At 44.3% G+C, this 16,115-nt stretch overlaps 1 protein-coding gene and 1 pseudogene across 1 annotated transcript in view; both read right to left on the bottom strand.

The window, feature by feature from the left end:
* Positions 1–16,115, bottom strand: part of KCNH1 (potassium voltage-gated channel subfamily H member 1) — a 387,521-nt gene that overhangs the window by 128,960 nt on the left and 242,446 nt on the right.
* LOC115505498 lies at positions 911–4,660 on the bottom strand (annotated as a pseudogene).

Here is a 16,115-nt window from a genome sequence, read left to right as displayed (position 1 = left end):
GCTAACTATTGAAGAAAACTGTCCCAAAGAGGAGAGTTCCCTCAGGTTCAATAGTGCAAGGTTTATGATGTCGGTGGGCCTTTTCTACACCCTACAGCCATTTCCTTGACACCAACTGGGTGTCCTACAATTCAACTCCATTCTGAGACTATCTATGGGAGGCAGCATCAGATTCCACAGGCAAAGGGCTCAGCCCCACAAGACTGGCCCCACTTAAGATGTCATTTGCAAGTCCAGATTGCTACATGTACTTCGGACAATGGTTCCCGTGAACCCCTCCTTGGGTTTGACTAATTTGCTAAAGCAGCTGACAGAACTCAGGAAATCTGTTCACTCACTAGATTACTGGTTCAACAGCCAGATGAAGAGATACACAGGGCAAGACCCTGAACAAAGGAGCGTCTGTCCTCCTGGAGTTTGGGGCCTGGCATGGTATTTGGAAGTGTTCTGGTTCACCAACCTGGAAGCTCTCCAAATCCTCTCCTTTTGGGTTCTTATGGAAGCTTCATTACATAGGCAAGATTGATTAAATCATAGGCCATTGGTGAATGAACTCCATCCCCTCTCCCCTCCCAGGAAGGGGCTGGGGGATGGGTAACACAAGGGAGGGGGTCAAAGTTCCATCCCTCTAATCACTTGATTAGCTCCCCAGGCAACCAACCCAGATCCTTAAGTGCTTCCAAAAGTCACTTCATTAACATAACAAGGGACACCTTTATTGCTGTCAGCACAGAAATTCCAAGGATTTTAGGAGCTCTGTGCCAGAAACAGGGAGGAACACCAAATATGTACTTACTATTATAAATCACACAATATAATATACTATTGTAATATCACACAAAGGCTTCACAAAGTGTGGTCTCAAACCACAAGGATCACATGCTTGGGCGGCTGGTAGAAATGCAAATTCTCATGCCCCCTCCAGATCTACTGGATCAAAATCTTTGGGGGTGACAGCCAGGAATTTGTATTTTTTCAAACTCTCCGGGTGATTCTGAGGCATCTTAAAGTTTGAGAAATGCTGCTTTATACCACAGGGATCCTCAATGCTCCACTCCAAGAGGGAGGCTGGTTGGAGGGGGGAATAATACTGGGCCATATTGAGGAAGCAGGATGAGGCCATGGAGGCAGCTGACCTTACCCCACGAGAAAGAGCAATGGCAGTGAAGCCAGGAGAGAATGAGGGAATAATCCCACAGTTTAGTGGTAACATGACACGTGGGACATTGATGCAAAGGACTAATCGGCTCTGAATGTCCTACCAACTCCACGTCCTCATTCCTTCTCAAGCCAGACAGCTATTCCTCTGAGCACAGAGATTCCCTGAAACCAGGGAATATAAAACCCTCATACATTCCCTACTTTATAACAAGAAAAGCCTGAAAACTCTCACTTAATATCTTGCTAAGAATAGCACAAACTCCTCTACCACGCTGAAACTCTGCTGTGTTGGTGAATGTCACTTAACAAGCAAAATTCTTACAGGAGAGAGAGAAGGTTATTTTCAGCTACTTCTCATCTGTCGAATGAAACAACGGCTCCCACTCCACGGTAACCCATTAACCAAGCAGTCTGTACCACCTCATTGCAACCAGTGTTTTAATAGCGCCACAGATAAAAACACAGCAATTTCCACAGCAATTACTTCTGCAAACGAATCAAGAAGGTCAGACACAGGTTGGAAAGGTCTCCAAATAATTTGCTACTTGTACTTATTTTGTGCTTGCTGAGTTCTTGATTGCAAAGAGACAACCGCTTAGTTAGTTACACCTGGCTAACAAGGCAGGCTGGCCTGCAGGTTTGCAAACCCACTGTTTTGCTTTACTTGATAACGAGAGCCCTAAGTTTCTATTTCTCCAATATGAGTCATCAAAGAGAATCTAATTAACAAAGCCATTTAATATAACACATAATTTTTAAAGCCATTTAGACAAGTGTGTGTTAACCTTAACTGGGCTCATTTTCCAATAGTACTTATGTCTACACCTAAAGTTATAAGCTCACAGAAAGCTCAAACTTTCTCTTCTACATCTCAAAACAACTACCTAAAAGAAAATTTTTCAAAAGGCCCTACAATCACCATGGTGAATCAAAATGGAACAGTGCAATGACTGCACAAAATGTCTTTTAAAGAACTGCCTCTTCCAGGGGGCGCCTGGGTGGCGCAGTCGGTTAAGCGTCCGACTTCAGCCAGGTCACCACCTCGCGGTCCGGGAGTTCGAGCCCCGCGTCAGGCTCTGGGCTGATGGCTCGGAGCCTGGAGCCTGTTTCCGATTCTGTGTCTCCCTCTCTCTCTGCCCCTCCCCCGTTCATGCTCTGTCTCTCTCTGTCCCAAAAATAAATAAAAACGTTGAAGAAAAAAAAAAAAAAATTAAAAAAAAAAAAAAAAAAAAACTGCCTCTTCCAATAGTAGTAATAGAAAGAGATTAAAATCCCTTTCTCCATTGTTGACAAGTCTGGTCTTGGTACTTCTAGCATCTGGTGATTTTCCTCACTGGAAACCAGCCGTGATCTTGGTTGTTCAAAGTCAGAGCTGGAATTATTTGGTTGCTAAGTGACACTGGGGTCACAGCGCCTCTCTCCACATTGCCTCCAAAGTAATAATTACCCCAAATGGTCATCCCTTACCCAGCTTTCTACCACACAGAATGCCAAGGAGTAGAGAGAGTTGTAAACTCTCATATCAGACAGGGCTATCCTTTCCTGAGTCAGTGGTCCTAATCTTGACTCTGCAGTCTCATAGCCGTAACACACGTGATTCCACCCCTTTGTGCACAGGAGGCTCAAATATTTACTTAATAAAGAAATACTAAGAGTCATAATAACAACCGGTACGTGCACAGCTTTTATGATGTGTAAATCACTGTTCTAATCATTTTGCACACATAATTTATCTTAATGGCAGATACTATTATTATCTGCATTTTACAGATGAATCTGAGTCAAGAATGTTTAAGTGATTTGCCCAAAGTCACACAGCTGGTAAGTGGCAGATGAAGGATTCACACGCAGGCAGGCTGGCTTGGGAACCCGCCCTGCCACGGCACCAGACGCCTCTCTTAAACAAACGTTGACTGTGTGGACATACGGCTCCAGTGCCCCAACTATACTGACTCATTTAAATCTCTTCACAGCCCTATGAGGAAGGGCTATGGTTAGCCGTATTTGCAGACGGGCCACAGAGAGGTTGAGTAACTTGGCCAAGGTCACACAGCTAGTAAGTATGGAGCTGGATTCAAACTCAGACAATCTGGATTACAAAGTCCATGCCCTGAACATTTATACCAGGTTTCTCAGCCTCGGCATCATTGGTATTTGGGGCCAGCTAATTCTTTGCTGTGGAAAATTGTCCTTTTTTTACATTAAGATTTTATTTGCAAACCTTCTTTGTTGTACAGAAAGTAAAAATGCTGTTACAGTCTTCATGTAACTGTCAGTGGCCAGCCACAATGACCCATGCTACAGCAAGAGTCTTACACAAAGACCCAACAGTGCTCACAGTTTTGTTGGAGCGAAGTCTCCAAGCTTGATGGTGGATTTTGAAGAGGAAGGCAGAACGTGACAGGGACTATCCTTTGGCTCTCTGGGTGGGTGGGTGTCCTGTGGCTGGTATCACAGCCACCCTTTTATTATTATCATTTATTTATTTTTTTTTAACGTTTATTTATTTTGGGGACAGAGAGAGACAGAGCATGAACGGGGAGGGGCAGAGAGAGAGGGAGACACAGAATCGGAAACAGGCTCCAGGCTCCGAGCCATCAGCCCAGAGCCTGACGCGGGGCTCGAACTCACAGACCGCGAGATCGTGACCTGGCTGAAGTCGGACGCTTAACCGACTGCGCCACCCAGGTGCCCCTTATTATTATCATTTAAACAGCTACCAGTGAGCAGTCCAACCAATACCGAACAGTTTTTTCCCTGCAGGTCGTTTGGGTCTTCATCTTCTCCTTCATCATCAGTTTCTCTTCTCCTCTCTTACCTTTCCCGCTTTCTTACCCTTCTTCCTCCTCCTCCTCATCACCTTGTCCATCACCTCCAAAGTCTTCTTCCTCCCCACTCACTTCATCTTTATCGTCACCCCTTTTCCACCCTCCTCTTCCTCATCACCCTCTTGGCCATCACACTCCTCCTCCTCACCATCCTTGTCCTCATCTTCCCCTTTGCCCTGATCCCCTTCCTGCACAGCATCTACCTGGGCTTCTGAGCCAGGGGCTTCTTCATCCTCTTGGCCATAGCCATGCAGGTAGGTCAGCTGGGGGAGATAGTCTCTCCCTAGTCATTCAGACTAGTAACCCCAGTTAAACAGATGCGCACTTTTCAGGCAGTCCCGCTTTTTCAGAGGTTCCACAGTGCTGATATTTTGCCGTGTATTGCCACTGTGGTCCAGATGTGTGGGATTTGAAAGGTTTTCTGCTAACTTGTCCAGACCTCCAAAGACGCTATTGTCACTAAGCTCAAGCTTTTTCCATTTAAGTATCTGTTGGAGATCTGAAACTGAAATCAAGCCTGCGTTTATGACACTGAGCAAGTCTAAGTTCACAAATTCAGTTGTTCAGCCTCAGTTTCCCACCATTTGATCTGCCATTGTCGGGGACAAGTTTTCCAACAGCTGCGGGAGTCTGATTCCTCATCTCCATTGGAGCCTCCTCTTCGCGTCCATGGTTCCCTGCTCCCCACTCTTCACACTTTGCTTTCCGCGGCGGGGTGACAGGCGTCCAGGCCTGCGTGGGGAGGACCGTCGGACGGTCAGGGGCGGCGGGCAGGCCAGCGGAGCCCGGGGAACCCAGCGACTCCGGCGAGCAGAGAAACCGCGGAGGGAAGAGGGCGGGAGAGCAGCGCTGGTCTCACTACCGCCGCCCCCGGCCACGGGCCGCACTGCTCTTGGAGACGGGTGGTGGCGGGCTTGCCTTGGCCTCGTGCTGCTGCTGCCTTTCTTTGAATAAAAAAAAACCTACCAAATGAGGGAGTCAGACAAGAAACAAGACTGCATGGATGCGGAAGTCCCTCTGATCTCCAAGAAATGACTATGATTATGAATTATGATTATGGAATTAGATAGAAAAATTGAAATGGATGATAATACACCAGGTCTATTCGTGATGATAAAAACTTGGCCTTTCTCATCTTCTTAGAGACAGAAAGACAATTTTTCCAGCCTAATGGTGACATCCATAATTGACTTTGAGGACTTCTTAGAAGCCCAGATATCTGTCTCCCGCAAAGATTTTGATCAGGTAGAAATCATTTTCCTGCCATAACCCACACCACGAATCCCTGCTGCTTCCCTCCCAGTAAATCTGACACATCATAGCAGTCAGAGCTTTGGACTCACACTGACTACAGGATTAAATGCCAGCTCTGCTACTTACTTGCTGAGTGACTTTGAGCTAAGCGCTTGATCTCTCTGAGCTCCACTTTCCCCATCTGTACAAAAAGGGGATAAGACCACCCTTGGTGAGGATTAAACGTGATGATGTATATGAAGTGCTCCATGTGGTACCTGCTCAACACATGTCAGTTATTGCTATATTTTTATTATTCAAGATCCAACTCAAAACAGACATAACTCTTCCAGAAGCCTCCCATAACCATCACATCTAACCGGCCTCCCCTTCTGTTCCCCAATTGTTGTGAAATCAACAATCCTCATGTGGGCCCTGCCTACCTCCAACCATCGTGACCATGATTCTCTTTTTTTAATGTTTAGTTTTGAGAGAGAGAGAGAAAGAGAGAGACAGAGAGACAGAGAGACAGAGAGAGAGAGCACAAGCAGGGGAGGGGCAGAGAGAGAGAGGGAGACACAGAATGTGAAGCAGGCTCCAGGCTCTAAGCTGTCAGCACGGAGCCCAACACCAGGGTCAAACCCACAAACCGCGAGATCATGACCCGAGCTGAAGTCGTCCGTTTAATCGACTGAACCACCCAGGCACCCCATGACCATGATTCTCAATCAGGAGGCATATTAGAATCATCAAAAGAGCTTTTTTAAAAATTACATTTTCCTAGGTTTAGTTATGCTCAGGGGTGAAGTGGGGTGAGAAGAGGTTTAGCAGGTACGTTTTTTAAAACTTCCCATGATTCTTATAGGCACCATTATCTCTCTCCCATCTGTGAGCCTCAAGATTAGTCTGCAAGTAACCACTGGATGCCTTGTTTTGAAAAAGTCTGGCTATGTTCAACTATTGTAAAAATGTTAAGGAAAAGAGTTTGATGCCTTTATGAAACAGAATATAAAAGAACAGGCTTAGCCAAGAAAGTACTTCATGCTAACTGCGTACTGATGATTAAAAAAATAAAAGAGGCGGTGTAGTTAATTGAAGAAATTAGTAACTAAGTTAATAAATGAACTTTTTTCTAGTTGAGAAGAAATAATCATAGGCTAGATTCAGATTTTACAGAGAGTAGGAAAAAGGTGGCTTTTATGATTTTTTTTCTTTTCTCACTTGAAAGAGGAAAGATTAAGAAATAGTATGTAGAGAAAAAGGTAATTTTAGGCCTTGAAATTAGCAAGGTCATTATTTTTCATGAAGAGAGATGGCTAAGTGGGGGGGGGGGGGGCTGGCCAAATGTCAGGAGGAAGAAACAGAGCCTCACTGGAGCTTTGAACAGCCAAGCCTTGAGTGTCTGCCATGATGCCTTGGACAAGCCAAGGGCCCTGGGCGTCTTGCCCTGAATCACTGGGGCTGCAAAACAGTCAAAATTACCCTGAGGGGAGAGAGAAAAATAAAAATGAAGCTAAGCAGTGGTGGATATGTTGAGTTTAGGGAGGAATAAACAACATCCAACCTCTATTTAGCTGTTTGATAAGGTATGTACCTACCTTGATAAATTTGTCCAAAAAATAGCAATCAGAAATCACTGGATTCTAGTCTTCTGTTGATAGTGTTGTTATTAAGAGAAAAGGCCGGAGTGGTAAACTCCTCTGGATTTCTGATTCAGCTTCACCATACCATTACCACTGAACAGTGGACTTGGTGCTAGCTATCAGGGACTGGAAGACCAGTGCTTAGCAAAACATAATTGGCCTTGTGATAAGAGAAGAAACCATCCCCAGAGAATTCTGCTGGAGAGGCAAAGCTGAGGATAGAAGGAAGCATGTGGGAAGGTGTTCCAGACCATGGAAACAACATCTCCAAAGGTACAGAAGGCAAGGACAAGGACAATGTGGGCTAGAGGTCAGTTGAGGTTATTTAGCTGTGATAGAAGTACCTGGAAACAAAGCCTGCATTTAACTGACTCCATTTGGGGAACTGAGGGAAGAAAGCCCTCCTGCATGAGAAACTGCCAGAACTTGGTCTTGAATTAGTCTGGTAAGAGAGGAAGGGGGCAGGGAAATGGAAAAGTCCAGGCGAAGGGAATAGTATGGCCAAGGCTGGACCGTTGAGAGAACAAATCTCATCTAACGAACCACGAGTCTCTCAGCATAGCTGGTTCCTAGAACTCAAGGACGGTGGTGAGGCGACCCTGAGAGAGGAAGTTGGGTTGTAACAAGACCCCCACATCATGCAAGGCGTCCCTTGGTTTTATCCTGCAGGCAGTGAAGCTCCTTATTTATGCCTGGTCTCTCCACCTTTGGGCACAACACAGGTGTGGCAACCTCAACCAGCATCCCAAGATGCAGATGCTGCTCTGTTCACAGGTTCCAGGGGAAAGGTCAGAGCGGCCCGCCAACTGGGTGCTCATTCTGACAGGTGGCTTAAGGCCAAGGGAGACACTAACCACCTCGGTATTTCTTTTTTTTTTTTCTTTTTTCTTTTCCCAATATATGAAATTTATTGTCAAATTGGTTTCCATACAACACCCAGTGCTCATCCCAAAAGGTGCCTTCCTCAATACCCATCACCCCCCCCTCCCCTCCCCCCCCCCATCAACCCTCAGTTTGTTCTCAGTTTTTAAGTCTCTTATGCTTTGGCTCTCTCCCACTCTAACCTCTTTTTTTTTTTTTTCCTTCCCCTCCCCCATGGGTTTCTGTTAAGTTTCTCAGGATCCACATAAGAGTGAAAACATATGGTATCTGTCTTTCTCTGTATGGCTTATTTCACTTAGCATCACACTCTCCAGTTCCATCCATGTTGCTACAAAGGGCCATATGTCATTCTTTCTCATTGCCACGTAGTACTCCCTTGTGTATATAAACCACAATTTCTTTATCCATTCATCAGTTGATGGACATTTAGGCTCTTTCCATACTTTGGCTATTGTTGAGAGTGCTGCTATAAACATTGGGGTACAAGTGCCCCTATGCATCAGTACTCCTGTATCCCTTGGGTAAATTCCTAGCAGTGCTATTGCTGGGTCATAGGGTAGATCTATTTTTAATTTTCTGAGGAACCTCCACACTGTTTTCCAGAGTGGCTGCACCAATTTGCATTCCCACCAACAGTGCAAGAGGGTTCCTGTTTCTCCACATCCTTGCCAGCATCTATAGTCTCCTGATGTGTTCATTTTGGCCACTCTGACTGGCATGAGGTGATATCTGAGTGTGGTTTTGATTTGTATTTCCCTGATGAGGAGCGACGTTGAGCATCTTTTCATGTGCCTGTTGGCCATCCGGATGTCTTCTTTAGAGAAGTGTCTATTCATGTTTTCTGCCCATTTCTTCACTGGGTTATTTGTTTTTTGGGTGTGGAGTTTGGTGAGCTCTTTATAGATCTTGGATACTAGCCCTTTGTCTGATATGCCATTTGCAAATATCTTTTCCCATTCTGTTGGTTGCCTTTTAGTTTTGTTGGTTGTTTCCTTTGCTGTGCAGAAGCTTTTTATCTTCATAAGGTCCCAGTAGTTCATTTTTGCTTTTAATTCCCTTGCCTTTGGGGATGTGTCAAGTAAGAAATTGCTACGACTGAGGTCGGAGAGGTCTTTTCCTGCTTTCTCCTCTAGGGTTTTGATCCACCTTGGTATTTCTGAGTGATCCACTGGTATCACCATACCTTTCAAGCTGCTAATTTGCTTTGCCTAGACATGGTATCAAATTACATTAATTCTGATGCAAAATTAGCAAAATTTTCTCTAGCAAAAGTTTTCAAATTGTCATAGCTTCTGTAGCTTTTGAAATATTTTTCAACCTAACTCAGCACACAGGGAGGAGTTTCGGAAAGATGGTTTCATTGACTGGGGTCTACAATTTATACATGCACCAGTAAATGGAAGACCAGAAGTAGACTCTCATCCAGCATACACACAGGGGCAGAGATCCTGATTCCATGACAGCTCTCTATTTCTCTTCTAAAATTTAGAATTCAACTCCACTCAGAGAGGCTCTTTCTGAGCCAGTCAATCCTCTGAATGCCTCCCTGAATCTGAAAGAAGAATGCAGAAAACCTGAGAAGTGACAGGCTTGGTTGGCCCTGGGAAGGTCACTGTGACAGTGCCATCAATATGAGGAGGAAAAGGAAGTTCTGAGGGGCCCAAGCTTATAGAAGGAGCAGATTAATACTCTCTACTCTGTCCTGAGAGGCATGATTAAAACCCTGGGCTGCTCCCCAGTGGGGTTCACAGGCAGTCTCTGGGGGGAGAAAGAAGGAGAGCCTCTGAGGGGGAAGGAGTATTTTACCACTGACATTTAGAAGTGCCAGCCCATGGTGTGAATAGAAATAGTCCAACTTTCAGTTGATATTGTAATATTTTTAAATTCTCTACTAACAGTGCATTAGTGTGGACCATCCCCACCCCCATCTTGCACTTGGGCCGGTCCTGCTCCTCCTGGTCTCGTTACAACAAGTGGGCTGAGGTGTCAGAATGATAAAAGTGAGCCCCATTTGGTATGTGGTAGTTTAATCGGCAGCAGTATATGCTCTGCTGCTTAGAAACTGTAGGCCATGTGCCCTCTTTGGAACCAAAAGCAGTTCAACTATTAATGTGAAACTGAATGGGCTTTCAGAAAATCGCTTCAAACTAATGGCCAAACTCATCACTTTGTTCATTCATTTATTCCGCAAACATTTACTGTCTCCCTGGTGATAGGTATGGTGCTAGCACTGAGATACGATGCCTGATAAGACCAATGTCTACATGAGTAGACAAATGAGACTCGGTGTGGTCAGCATGCAATCTAGATTGGGGGAAGTGGTGGGGGAGGGGGGGACGTGGCGGTGGGCAGGGTGTGCAGCATGTCCAAAGAGGAGTTTTGAGGGATAAATGGAGTTGAGGGTATGGTAGTGGAATGGTAAAGGAAGACTCCCAAGCAAAAGCAACTGGTTTAGCCCTGAGGCACAGGGTATGGATGGGGGGCAGTGAGAGAGGAGACTGGAAAGGTGCACAGGGGCCAGGTCTGAAGCCCTACATCAGGCTAAGATGCTTGGATTTGCACAAATCAAGACTTGCTCCCCAAACTGCTAGCATGTGTCCACTCCTAGCAGTGGACATTTTCAGAGCTTCATTATATATAATGAGGGTACAGGGGTACCTGAGTGGTTCAGTAGGTTGAGTGTCCAACTTCGGCCTAGGTCATGATTTTGCGGTTTATGAGTTCAAGCCCTACATCTGGCTCTGTGCTGTCAGCTCAGAGGCTACAGCCTGCTTCAGATTCTGTATCTCCTTCTCTCTCTCTCTGCCCCTCCCCCAATCACACTCTGCCCCCCTCTCTCTCAAAAAATAAACATTAAAAAAAATTTTTTTTAATTTAAAATCATTGGTTTAAGAGTGCCTGGGTGGCTCAGTTGGCTAAGTGTCCAACTTCGACTCAGGTCATGATCTCACCGTTCCTGAGTTTGAGCCTCACGTTGGGCTCTGTGCTGACAGCTCTGAGCCTGGAGCCTGCTTCGGATTCTGTCTCCCTCTCTCTCTGCCCCTCCCCCCATTTGCACTCTGTCTCTCTCAAAAATAAATAAACATAAAAAATATGCATGTAACATATACGGGCCCTGCCCTTTGCTGAAGAATTTACACATACTCAGTTATTTCCACCATTTAAGTCTTACTGCTTTGGTTAAATCCTAGCAGGGTAATGAAGTCACTGCAGATAAATCAGCCAATCAGTAAAGAACATGTATTTGAATGCCCAACATCCACACCTACCAGCTCTCCTCTGCCTTATCAGTCCTGTCACACAGGCTGAACATTTTGGTCTCATTTCTGCATACCCCTTCCATCACCCTTCTTAATTCAGTTACACATGTGTCCATCTTCTCCATTCCATTCCTGCTGTTACTCCTGGTGGGCAGAGCATTCCCTTCTCGAAGGACCCGAGCCCTTGTCCTCTGTCCAGGCCCTCCCAGACCACCTCAAATCCTGCTTCGACACAGCAGTGGCCACATTTTGAACGTGCCTGTGCACGCTTGTCTCCCATTCCCCGCTCTCATGCACCACGCCTCAGACAACCTTGCATGTACCCTGATTCGGAATTGGTTCCGTGGACATGAACCTGTGCAGTCACGTAGCCTCTGTCCTTAGAAGGCCCCCTGCTTGGGTGAGTCCTGTGCTGCCCGTCTTGAAATTCTTAATGGTTTTTGAACAAAGGGCTTCACATTTTCATTCTGCGTTGGGGTGCCACAAATATATTGCCGACATTGCCTACTTTACGTCCCCATCTTTACTCATGTTCTCCACACTGAGAGAATCTTAGCTGACTGATCCTGCCTGTTAGAACCTGATCCCTCTGTCAAAGCCCAGCTCAAATGCCAACAAGTCTTTGTCAGCCCAAGCCTGAGGTAGGCTCTACCCTGGGCTCCCAACATACTTCGTCTTTACTTCTGCTTTAGCACTTGTCACACATAATGTGACACACACAATGTGTCACACACAACCTCACGAGGTAGTTATCTGCAAATGTGCCTCCTTCCCTCACAAAAAAAAAGGCAAGCTTCTCTGGGATGGGGTTGGCAGGTGTATTCTTTCACCTCTTTTGCTCCTCAGTGCCTGGCACAGAGTAAACCCTCAACTCATTATTGATGAACTGAATTTCACTCTCCAGAATAACCCAGTGGTTTCTTGGCCACCAATGTCTCTTCTTCCCGTGAGCCGCTCCTGGCCCAGCCAAGTTCCACTGACTGTGTCCATGGTAACGTTTGACCATCTCAGAAACTATGGTAATGTAAGAATGGGCACCAGGCAGGCAATTACTTTAGGTGAGCGAAATGGCTCTGTAACTAGGAATGCACATGAAGAGCAGTCTGAGTGAAAAGGAGAAAAAAAAACAAACAAACCCAAATTTGTAAGTTCACAGCCCAGCAAAATTTTCCACAAAAGAGAACTGATTTCCAGTTGTGTATCAAATTGTTCCTAAAGTAACTGGTATGTCCAAGAAGTTTCCTGAGGTTGAAGACTTCCGCCAGAAAAGTAGCCAGGGGAGCTCAGCTTCAGTATTTTCCCCGAAGGACCATACTGCCTGAAGAAAAGGCCCAACTGTGACATGGACGGTCCCTGAAATTCTCTTACAACACATCTTAATCCAGTTACATCTCTTTCTTGCTCAAAAGCCTTCCAACACTCTTCTTACTGGAGAGCAGAGCCCAAACACCTTAGTAAAAAATCGCCAACATTTACTGAGCGCTTTCTTTGTGCCAAGTACTATACAGGTTTGTACAGAGCTGATTTCATTGAATCCTAACAGACCTAGATAACAGGCAGTATTTTTATCCCTATTGCAAATACCTGAAAACTGAGACACAGAGAGGTTAAGTAACTAGCCCCAAATCAAACAGGAACCAAGTGCTAGAGTGAAGATTTAAACTAGGAGATCTGAGTCCGGAGCACTTTATCACTGCCCTGGCGCTTGGCTACCCAGGCAGCTCCGTCCCTCGCACCTCTCTGCTGTCTCCTCTCAGGCCCCTCACTGAAGCCCCTCTGGGCTTTGTTCAGTGTGCTGATTGTGCCCCGTTCCCCTCAGTTAGGCTCTGAGCCTCTGTTCCCAGCATGTCCTTTATTCCAGTGAATGTGACCCCTACGACTCAGGTCTCAAATTTGAGTCTTAGGGCTCCTTTCTACTCTTAAAACATTGAGGACAACAAAGAGCTTTTGTTTATGCAGATTATATCTATTACTCTTAACCATGTTAGAACTTAAATCTGAGAACATTTTACAATATTTATTTATCCACTTAAAAATAATAATACACTCACTATATGTTAACACACATAACATCTTTTACAAAAATAGCAATACTGTCCAAAAAATAAAAAAGTTAGTAAGAAGAGTGTTACTGCTTTACGTTTTTATAAATCTTTTTAATGTCTGGCTTAATAGATGACAGCTAGATTTTTATACCTGCTGCCCTCAGCCTGAAGCGATATATTGGTCTGGTTGAAGCATATGAAGAAAATCCAGTCTCACACAGATATGTAGTTGGGACAGGGAGGAATATTTTAACAGACCTCTCAGACAACTAAGGACATTCTTCCTTCATATTATACTGAAATTCAACAAGCAGTAGTTTCTTAGAGCCTAATGTGGAATCTGAAATCATATCAATGAACTTTTCATATTGTGTTATGTTAATACATTGGTCTATCTTGCACTTTGAATGGATTTCTTACCCAGGTATGATGAGTTCATTAAGTTATGCTGATCTTCCAAAAGACAACACATTCCATCAAGTAATATCAAAAGAAATCACATTCATTAATATCACCATCAGTTGCATCAAACAGACTTTAGTGTTGGAAACTGTCAAACTCACGATGGCAGTTACCAGTTTTCCATAATTCTAATTTTTGCCTGAAAGCTTTAATTTTATAATTGGCAACAAATACTGTCAGTTGTTTTCCTTGAAGCGATGGGCTCACCTCATTGATTTTCATGAAACTGTCTGCCAAATACCCCAGTTTGGAAAGCCACACTTTGTCAGTTATTCTTTCAAGTAAAAATGGTAATGAAAACAGCAGGAAAGGACATGGCTATTTCAGCTTGGAATTCAATTGCGCAAATGCCTTTCCTTGGAACAACCATAGTATTCCAGTACGCCCAAGTGCTTTACGTACACTTCTCTTTTTGTTTCACAGAATATCAAAATATATACTCCAGGGTCAAGATTTAATCAATTTAACTATTCTTATCACTTCATCAAGGGCATTCTTAAGTGAAACTAGATTTTTTTTTTTTTTAACAAGTGCCTGGCAGGGTCTCCTGGGTGGCTCAGTCAGCTAAGTGTCTGACTTCAGGTCATGATCTTATGGTTTGTGAGTTTGAGCCCTGCATCAGGCTCCAGGCAGACAGCTCAGAGCCTGAAGTCTGCTTCGGATTCTGTGTCTCCCTTTCTCTCTGCCTTCCCCTGCTCGCACTCTGTCTCTCTCTCTCTCTCTCCCTCTCAAAAATAAACATTAAAAAAAATTTTTTAATGAAAGTTAACAAGTGCCTAGCAGTGAAGAATATAATCACAATTAATACAGTTTGGGACTGCCTTGATTCATGCCAAGGTGCTGGCTATTTAACACACCATTGGTTTTGTACCATCAGTGCACATATCAACACAGTAAAAGAGGCAAATAATGTCTTCACATTATTACCTAAATGATTTTGAACTCGCAACCTCATTGAAAAGCTCTTGGGGACCCCAAGGATACAAAGATCCTGCTTTGAGAACGGTTGCCCTACATATCTTTTTAGAGCCAATGCTCTAAAATGCTACTTCCCTGAAGAGTTTTACCACCTCGCCTTCTGAGCCACCACTGTAATTTGTACAAATTTCTGGCATAGTACTTACAATGTTTTATGACACATAGTTAACTATATCATCTCCCCCCCTCCCAACTATAAGTTTCTTTAGACAGAAACTGTCTTATTTATCTCTGAATTTCAAGCCATTAACAGTTCAAGGCATGGAGAAAGCGCCTGATAAACACTGCTGAATGGATGAATATTTTGTATGATTGTGTTTTCTAATGATGGTTTTAACAGTATGTCCCATCACACTTACCCTTCTATAATCTTGACACATGCCCATCGATAGGTCTGTTCCCCTCTCTTTAAACCTGGTAGGCTTTTGTGATGGCATCAACCTTTAGAGCATGGTAGGAAAGATGTCACTTGACTTCTGAGGCTAGGTCTTTAAAGTGCCATCCATTTCTGCCTTGATCTCTGGGGACACTCACACTTGAAATCCAGCCATTATACCAGGAGGAAGTCCACACAGCCTGTGGAGAGGCCAACATGGAAAGCAACCTGGGTCCCTGGCTCAAAGCCCCAGCTGGGTTCCCAGCCTGCACACAGGAACCCACGTGAGTGAGCCATCTTAAAAAAGGATCATCTAGTCCCCACTTGAGCTGAGTCTACTGACAACATATGGAACAGAAATGAGACACCATGATGAACCACTGACCAGCTACAGATTTATGAGCAAAAAACTAACTAACTAAATAATAAATTGCTACTGTTTGAAATCCCTACATTTTGGGGGTAATTTATTATGCAGCAACAGACGTTCAATATACTTTATATTTGAGCTACCCTCCTTACCAAACTGTCAGGTCAGAGAAGGCAGAAACTATGATATACTTACCCCAGTATTCCCTACCACATTAGCACAGGGCTGTGCACATTGTAATGCTCAAAACATATGTGTTCACCTGAAGTCAGTACTTATTTTTGATGCCACATATCCAATGGGATAAAATACATCTCATTTCCCCAGGATACAGATACTACCATACCCGTTAGGAAATGACATGAAATGTAAAACACAAGCCATAAAACCCTGGTCTCCTATTTTCCCACATGAATTAGGCTACAGAAGGATTTTAAACAGTCATTACTAGATGAATGTCTTCCTGCCTACCTCCTCGCCAGCTCAGATGAGAAATGTGAGGTAGCCAGTCAGGAAGTCAGACAACGGAGGCCAGAGAAGACAAGGCAGATAGAGAAAATGTTGGCATGTATTTACTTTTATAACTTGCTATTTTTGTGAATGTTTCCATTTTTAATGGAACTTTGCTTCATTTATAGCTTAACATTATTAGCTAAATTAAGAAAGAAAAAATTGTATCATGGATTTTTATTTCTAATTTAAGACCTTAAATGAAATTTCACAGCACTTGTTTGTTTGTTTCAAGAAAAGACATACTTTGGGGCGCCTGGGTGGCGCAGTCGGTTAAGCGTCCGACTTCAGCCAGGTCACGATCTCGCGGTCCGTGAGTTCGAGCCCCGCGTCAGGCTCTGGGCTGATGGCTCAGAGGCTGGAGCCT

The sequence above is a fragment of the Lynx canadensis genome, chromosome F1, assembly GCF_007474595.2.
Source record: "Lynx canadensis isolate LIC74 chromosome F1, mLynCan4.pri.v2, whole genome shotgun sequence".
NCBI classification, from domain to species: domain Eukaryota; kingdom Metazoa; phylum Chordata; class Mammalia; order Carnivora; family Felidae; genus Lynx; species Lynx canadensis.
The sequence above is the reverse complement of the archived record's forward strand: the minus strand, read 5'-3'. Positions and strand labels throughout refer to the sequence as shown.